The following is a 9,379-nucleotide window of genomic DNA, read 5'->3' as shown; positions in this document are numbered from 1 at the left end:
GTGTGTGTGTGTGTGTGTGTGTGTGTGTGCATATACATACATATGTATATATCACTGCATCGACCAGGGTATCAAATGCCGTCATACACAACTGGTCACATTGTGCTTCATCTCACCATTGCAGTTTTAGAATAACATTTTCCATCTGGGTAAGCGAGCACACCAACATTCGCCCTGGACATCATGTTAGCCGGTGGTGAGGTTACCCATTTTACAGTTTAGTAGACTGGGGCAACGTGAAATGAGCTGTGATCTTGCGATCGCGAGATTAAGAAAGCTGTTGAGGTTCTGCTGTGAGTGGCGGAGGGACATGAGAAGCAATGTCTGTGGAACATAGACCATTGTAGTAGCAACAGAAAATGCATAAGAGACGGCATACTTGTGTGCGTAAGTAATGGAATGACGATCAGGCAAGTGCCCCTTTTATGGTTACCGATTACTAATTCTATGTGTGGCAATATCATGTTCTTGTTCTGAAAACCACAAAATACCAGACACTATGTTCTGTTTTATTGAACAAACAATGCTCTATACACCAGTAAGTGCTTCTTTGAAGATGTCCTGTGAGAGCAGATGGAAGCACCCTCCGTTTTACAGAAACAGAGTTATGTCATTTTTCTAAGGGAAATAGTCTAGCATTGAGGCTCTAATTTCCATCATATATACCTTATATACATCCTATACGTTCTTTTTCTTTCCTTTTCTTTATTTTTTTCTTTTTTTTTTGCTAGAAAGAAAACTTCAGAAATTCAATATTTCTGCCTAACCATGCTGACGGAGCTGTTTTTGTTGGCATTATTATAATTTTATCTGCCGTTCCCTGTTAAGAGACGAAAGCTTGTCTTTACAAATGTATTCTTTTGTGGAATCGACATTTTTTCTGACTACTTTCAGTGCAAATGTCTATGTTCGTAATATTTTTTTTCAATTATATTTATTTTATTTCTAAATGAAACAGTCAGGCAACAAGGTACCACTTTTTGCTACTTGTGTCTTACACGCTTTTCCTTTTCTGCGCTTTTCTTTTTCATAAAGTTAACTTGACTATATCAGTATTTCTGTCCGTCTTTCTGTCTAACAATACTGGCAAAACCGTTTCTGTTTTATTCACTAATAAAATTTCGGCTACGACCAATTGTTAAAAGGCGTAACCTCGTCTTTGCATATGTATTCTTTTGAACAATCGACATATTTTTTTTTTCTGAGTACTTTCAGTGCAATTGTATTTGTAATGATTTCTGCCTGTTTAATTACATTTTTTTTAATCCATAATTTTGTGATCACAATATTTTTCGAAATTCCTGAGGTTGTATCCGTAACTAGTGCGTTTGTGACTAGTACTTCATACCGTTAACCCCCGCAAAGTCACACGGTTTATTTTATGAGTAAACATACGTTTTCAGAAGTATGAAATATATACCAAAATGTCCGACGACAAATATTATTCTTCCGCCTCCAAATAAACAAGACCGGACTATCACAGTTTCCAAAATCTCTCGTTAACAAAATGAAAAGGAAAAAAAAATGTTTTCCATCAAATTAAACATGGAAAATCCAAATCTTTGAAAGAGCTTTGTTAGACACGTCCACTTACCACAGATATTAATAATAATAATAATAATAATAATAATAATAATAATAATAATAATGATAATAATAATAATAATTATTATTATTATTATTATTATTATAATTATAATAATAATAACAACATCGATGATAATAATAACAAACAATGATAATAACGCAACAACGATATTAAAAATAGCAATAACAACGACAAAAATAACAATGAGGAGGAGGAGGAGGAGGAGGAGGAGGTGGAGCACGACGACAACGACGACGACGGCGGTGGCGACGATGATGATGATGATGATGATGATGTATGCAACAACGATCAGACAGCGGAATTAAGCCAACAACGAAAGTAAAGCTAGCAATGAAGCAGAAATCATCGGACGAATGGTAGGAGAGGAGTGGTGGGTAGGGGGAAAGAAAAGGTTTAATTATGAGTACACACATAATCAATGATTGACAATTAATATTTACACAAGAAAGAATAAAACAAGTAGAAAGAGAAAGAGTAAGAGATAGAAAATAAATAACAATAGTCGATTAGACAACCAGTGATGTGTGAAACATTTTTTTAACATCTGGCTGAGCAATGTTGCAGAAAAAACAGATAAATTATAGCCGTAGACATGAAATGAGTGGGAGGGAAGAGATTCATTGTGAAATCTGCAAATATTGATTTGGGGCATGCGAACAATAATACGAAGTATTTAGTGGGTGGGAAATATTGATTATATCGATTGTAGTATTTGAGTGATGGTTATTCTATATTCAACCCCAACGTAACCGGAAAAAATAAATTTCTCAAATACGAGCCGGGGAGGAATTTGAACTCACAGCGTAATAAAATAAGAAACACGAGAGTTAAAAAAAAAAAAAAAAAAAAAAACACTGGACACCTCTTCGGCGTCGGCGTCATCATCCAATTGGCTGACTTGCCCGGACTTTTGTTTCTCTTATGCTTGCTTCGGCTACTTTACCATAACGCAACTCAAAAATCACTACAAGCTATGGGGCTGCGTCGTGTCCTGGGCAGGACTGTAAACTACTTCCGTAGGAGCTGTAGGATTTTGAAGAGTGTGGAGCCACCTTTTAACCATATTGATCCCAAGTCTACTCTGACCTGCAGTAGTATCACATGATTCCGAGTTATGGGTCAAATAGCATGTTACCAGAGGTCAGCTGGGAATGAGCAGCGTCGGACTAAATGATGGAACTGTATCGCTTTTGTGCTCAGTAGAAGGAGCGGATACGAAAAGCATAAGATTGATGATATTTTATTGGAATAAAACATAATGCTGAAGGAATGGTTTCTGTTTTTAGGCTCCATATTTGGGTTGTCCGTTTTCCAGGTCTTAGTATTTTCAGTTTCTTCTTTTAGAGACACATCGATTAGAAGGTTTTTTTCTTGATGATCTCTGACAACTATATCAGGTCTATTATCCTTGATCTCTCTATGTGTGTGTATCAGCATATCCCAGAGTATGGTTGTTTTGTCATTTTCTGAGCCTTTTTCCGGGATATACCTATACCATCTTTTTCTGTTGTCATTCCATAGAGTTGGCATAGCTTCCAGTGTATATAGGTCCCAACTCTGTCAGTATTATTATTATTATTATTATTATTATTATTATTATTATTATTATTATTATTATTATTATTATCATCATCATCATCATCATCATTATTGAGTGCGAAGGCGGCGCACACCATGGAAGTGACACTTGGATACAAATATACGAAGCCCAATATATCCAACATGACTTCCCGTCTGATAAGGGTACACCAGGCACATGCATCAAAACCATATATGCACGACATGGTAATCTCATATCAAAATTAACACCTTGCAGATGGGGCCCAGTTTGAGTTTTCTTCAGGTTGAGTTTCCCATCTCACTTAAAAGGTCCCTGAAAAAGGTTTGTTTAAGGATGATGAACGAAATACCTATGACTCCAGAGGTGAATTAATCAAAGCCCCGAAGAATACCTCTCAACACATGGCTCCGATGCTCCTATACTGCTTCTGCTTGTGTTCAGAGATGCACATAACGTCAGCCATTAAGGGACATGCTCAACTGGTTAAGGTCAAACAACTGACAAGCAAATTTGTGGTATTGAGCAGAATAATTGCTGTAGCCCATCGTTTACATCACGACAAAACATGTACATAGTACCACTACCAATCAGTTATGGTCATAAGTCATGAGAACCAGTACATAGTATTGTATCAAGGCATTATTATTATTATCATTATTGTTCAGTAGTTTTATTTTTATAACGTGCTTTCACTTCACTACCGAGCGCAGCTCTGTGTGTCTTGGGTATGTGCTGTGGTTTGCTGTGGTGCTCTTATGGTTACTGAATTGAAAGTGTTTTGCGTAGGATGTGTGCAGTGCCCAGTATTGCAATTTTCTGTATATTATATATATTTGTAAGTCCTGGTGCTTTTGTTATGTATTTGTCTGAATATTTTTTTATTATCCATATTTTATATGTATGTGTTGTTGCGTTTTTGTTTTTTGGGTAGAGCACTGCTGTGAAATAAGCGTTGTAGGATCGAAATGTATTCTTCACGTGTCCATTTATGTCGTTTTGGTTTTGTTTGCGGGACATGAGGAACAACGTCCGGCCCTTTATTTTGACGGTCATCGTTTTCGTAGGGTACCGGTCCGTTCATTTCTGTTGTCAGATTGTTTTGCATGTTCAGATCTTCGTACTTTTTACGTAACAAGCTTACAGTACGCACTTCTCGGTTGTTATTCTTGAATGGAATAATACCGGTATTATTTAATCTGTTTGTAATTTTTTTGTACATGGTGTTTGGGTTCGGAGATGGTCTGGTGTTGATGTAGCAAGTGTGTTTACGATCGCTGTGCGGGTAGTGGAGGTATCAAGTTAAAATACATCATTATATTTGGAAAAAATAGAAATAAATTTCAATGAGTATTACTTACTCGGATATAGTCCAACCCTTTGTCAGCTATATTTTGGCTCCATGTGATGTCTTTATTTCCGATGTTTTTGGATAAATTTCGGAGCAGTGATTTATCGTTCTCACATGTTAAACGTCCCCGGTGTAGTCTCTGTTAAACGTCCCCGGTGTAGTCTCTGTTAAACGTCTCCGGTGTAGTCTTGTTAAATGTCCCCGGTGTAGTCTCTGTTAAACGTCTCCGGTGATTATTATTATTATTATCATTATTATTATTATTATTATTATTATTATTATTATTATTATTATTATTATTATTTATTGTTATTATTATTATTATTATTATTATTATTATTATTATTATTATTATTATTATTTCTCTTTATCGCAGGTTTTGTTTTTCATCAACTCCATTGCAGATGCAGCACAGCGGAGACACTTATTCATTCGTGAAGTTGACCCTCCAGTACGTAGCCAAAGCTTGCTCTTGCGCTGCTAGTATAGTGCTTTCGGTCACTCTTTTTAGAGTTCCTTTCATCAGCCAATCCCACCTATTTTTTCCAGCAACTTCTGTTGTGGCTACATGGAATTTATGTCCTTTCTGCACTTCTTCCTTTGTTTTTCTTTTTTTCTCTTCCTTCAATATTCCCTCATTACTAACTGTCACTAGCAAGGTTTCCTTACGTTGGGCTAGGTATCTCATTAAGACCTCGAGTTCGATACGCACGCAGTCGTCCACATTGATTAGTCCTCTCTCTCCATTTGCTCTCTTCATGTGTAGACGATCAGTGTCCACACGTAGATGATGGGCTCCATGCATCGTTAGAAGCTTTTTGACTTCCTGTCCATTTCCTTTAGTTCCGCCTTTGTTCACTTCAGGATTCCAGCTCCATAGCGAACTACTGCGACTGCGCGCGAGTTTATTGCCAAAATTTATTATTACTATTATCATTATTCATTAGTCTTACTTTTATCACGTGCTTCTACTGCACTACAGAGCGCAGCTCTGTGTGCCTTGAGTATATGCTGTGGTTTGTTGTGATGCTCTTATTTTCACTGTACTGAAAGCGCTTTACTTAGGATGTGTGCAGTGCCTAGTAGTGCTATTTTCTGCATGTTATATATACTTGTAAGTCTCAATGTTTTTGTTATGTATTTATCATACCTAATGCGTCTACTATGATAGGAATTGTTTCTGTTGTTTAGCTCCACATTCGAGTTACCTCTATATACAAATATTTGTATTTTAAAAGTTTCTCCATTTCTTTTAGAAAAAACATTGTCACCTGTTGGCACTGATACATCGATTATAAAGCATTTTTTCTTGGTGATCTCTGACAACTATATTCGGCCTATTGGCCTTAATTTCTTTACCAGTATGTATTGGCATATCCCAGAGTATAACTGCTTTCTCATTTTCTGTGACATTTTATGGCGTGTGTTTATACCATCTTTTTTCTGTTCTTATTCCATAGTGTTGGCATAACTTCCAGTGTATATAAGTCCCAGCTCTGTCGTGTCAGTGAATATATTCCTTCTTAGCCAGGATTGGGCAGCCAGAGCCAATATGGTTTATTGTTTCTTCTCCATCTCTACATATTCTGCAGTTACTTGTATTTCTTTTCATTACATGTTTTCGGTAATTTCTGGTGGGGAGACTTTGGTCTTCTGCTGCAATTAAAAATCCTTCAGTCTCTGCTTTGAGTCCTGAGCTTCTCAGTCATTTTTGGGAATTTGCTTTCTCTATTTCTTTTCTGTTTTGTTTAACCCTATATTTGTCATGAAGGTGCTTTTCTTGCTGTCGTTTTATCATGATCTGTTGCTGTTCCAGTTTTAGTTTGGACTTCAATTGTTTTACAGCTTTTGTTCTTTCTTCATTTCCTTCATAGTTAGCTACTACTTCCTTTCTGTACTTATCAGCTTCCTTAAAGACTGAAAACACTTCTTTGTTGCATCCCACAGAATTTTGCAATCTTCATTTTGTATGCCGTGATTTCCACAAAGCTCTCATTGGATCATTCTTACCACATCGTTATGTCGTCTGCTATTCGTATTGTACCAATTTCGTCCATTCGCTTACGATATGCCATACACTTTCACCGCTCTCGCTAAACATTCAGCATTTGTCGCTTTCGGCAGTGTTGTCGATTCTGCACTTCACATAGTCCTTAACTCTTACTCTTGTGCTGTGCATATAAGTGCTTCCGTCTCTATCTGCAGGTCATTCCTCCTCACACATAGCCACAGGTCTTACGTATCTTGCGTTCGTATCTCTAGCAAACTGACCGTACATCTTTCCTCCTTCGATGCTGTTTCTTTTCTTCTTTTTTTGTATACTTTTCGTCTTTAAGATTTTGTCTTCTTTACACAGTTATCAATTTTGATGACGCTGCACTTTTTCACATGTTTCCACAATGGTTCCACATATTTTTTACATAACACCATAAGCTGCTTTCCTCTGCTGCTATATAATCCTGGCAACTGATCAAAATTTCTCCCACCCTTTCTTTTGGACAAGAATATTATTACTATTATTATTATTATTATTATTCAGTAGTTTTATTTTTATAGCGTGCTTTCACTGCACTACCGAGCGTAGCTCTGTGTGCCTTGGATATGTGCTGTGGTTTGCTGTGATGCTCTTATGGTTACTATATTGAAAGTGTTTTGCGTAGGATGTGTGCAGTGCCTAGTAGTGCTATTTTCTGTATGTTGTATATATTTGTTAGTCCTGGTGTTTTTGTTATGTATTTGTCTGAATATTTTTCTTGGTTTCCTGTCTATTTTGGTCAGTTCATTTAGTGTCCAGTTAAGGATATTGTAGCTGTAACTTATAACTAGGACGGCTAAAGTGTTGATACCTATTATCTTTTTTTCGCATTGAGCTCTCTTTTCAGTATTAATCTAAGTCGTCTTTAGTATTTATTTTTTATCTTCTCTTTCATTTGTGTGTGTTGTATCGTATCTAGTTCATTGATTCCTAAGTATATGTATGTCTGGCTTTGGTCTAGCTCTCTTATTTCATTTGCTTTATCTAGTGTGATGCTAACTCATTTTTCTCTTTTCAAGGCTGCTTTGGCACATTTTTCTAAACCAAATTTAATGTTTATTTCTTTGGTATATTAATGTGCTGTCTGTAGTAATGTTTCCAGCTGTTTATCATGTGTAGCGTATAGTTTTAGGTCATCCATATATAAGATGTGACTGATTGTTTTGCCGTAATATTTGTATCCGCATCCAGTTCTGTTTAGCATGCCATATTAAGCTGTCAGTGCCAAGCAGAAAAGGAGTGGAGAGAGCGTGTCTCACTGGAATATTCCTCTTCTAATGGGGATGGCTTTGGTTTTTATGAGTCCCTGTTTTGTTTGGATCTGTAGCACTGTCTGTCATTTATTCATAGAATGTCATATGTATTTTATGATTTTTGATGCTACCTTGTTCATGGCTAGTGTTTCTATGATCCATGTGTGGGGAATGTTATCAAAAGCCTTTTGGTAGTCGATCCAGGCCATACTTAAGCCTTTCTTCTTTCTGCGGCTGTCTTCAGTTATGGCTTTATTGATCATTAGTTGATCTTTACAGCCGTATGAGCCCTTGCAGCATCCCTTCTGCTCTTCTGGAAACAGGTTGTTTTCTTCCAGGTGCTTGCTCAATCTCTGCGATATTATTGCAGTAAAGGCTTTTGTAAATTGTAAGGAGACAAATTATTGGTCTGTAATTTTGTGGGTTTGCCGTTTCAGTGGATTTGGGAATTAGGATAGTTTTCCCTTTCGTGAGCCATTCAGGCATTGTCTCTGGCTCGGCTAGTATGTCATTAAATTTTTCAGCCAGCTTTCTGTATGTTACTGTCAGATATTTTAACCAGAAGTTGGGGATCTTATCGTGCCCAGTTTTTGCATCACCTGGGTGACCTCTTCAGTTGTTACAGGGGTCCAGATTTGTTCAGGTGTTAAGTTCGTTGTTTTGATAGCCCTTTCCTGAGGTTGTTCCTTCGCCGACCATTTATCTTTCCAAAATTCTTACACTTCGTCTGCTGTTGGTGCTGCATTGATGTCTATTTCAGTTTTGCCAAGTTCTTGGTAGAATATTTTGGGGTTGGAGTTGAACTGCTGGTTTTGTTCAAAGAAACGTTGGCGTTTCTCATACCGGCGGATCCTTTGTTCTTTGGCAAGGATATCTTGCTTTAGCTGTTCTTTTACCTCAGGTAAACCGCTTTCTGTAATGTTGTAATTGCACAGTCATCATTTTCGTAGGGTACCGGTCTGTTCATTTCTGGTGTTAAATTGTTTTGCGCGTGTAGTTTTTCGTACTTTTTGTGTAACAAGTTTAAAGTACGTACTTCCCGATTGTTATTCTTGGGTTGAATAATACCGGTATTATTTAATTTAGTTGTAATTTTTTGTACATGGTGTTTGGGGACGGAGATGGTCTGCTGTTGATAGAATCATAATGTGGCAAGCGTGTTTACATGTGCTGTGCGAGCAGTTGAGATGATATCCAGTTAAAAGACATAATTTCATTTGGAATTATTATTATTATTATTATTATTATTATTATTATTATTATTATTATTATTATTATTATTCAGTAGTTTTATTTTTATAACGTGCTTTCACTTCACTACCGAGCGCAGCTCTGTGCGCCTTGGGTATGTGCTGTGGTTTGCTGTGGTGCTCTTATGTTTACTGTATTGAAAGTGTTTTGCGTAGAATGTGTGCAGTACCCAGTAGTGCAATTTTCTGTATGTTATATATATTTGTAAGTCCTGGTGTTTTTGTTATGTATTTGTCTGAATATTTTTTTATTATACCTAAGGCACCTACTATGATAGGAATTGTTTCTGTTTTTAGATTCCACATTCGAGTTATCTCTATTT

This window comes from Octopus bimaculoides, chromosome 23 (assembly GCF_001194135.2).
Source record: "Octopus bimaculoides isolate UCB-OBI-ISO-001 chromosome 23, ASM119413v2, whole genome shotgun sequence".
Taxonomy (NCBI): Eukaryota; Metazoa; Mollusca; class Cephalopoda; order Octopoda; family Octopodidae; genus Octopus; species Octopus bimaculoides.
The sequence above is the reverse complement of the archived record's forward strand: the minus strand, read 5'-3'. Positions refer to the sequence as shown.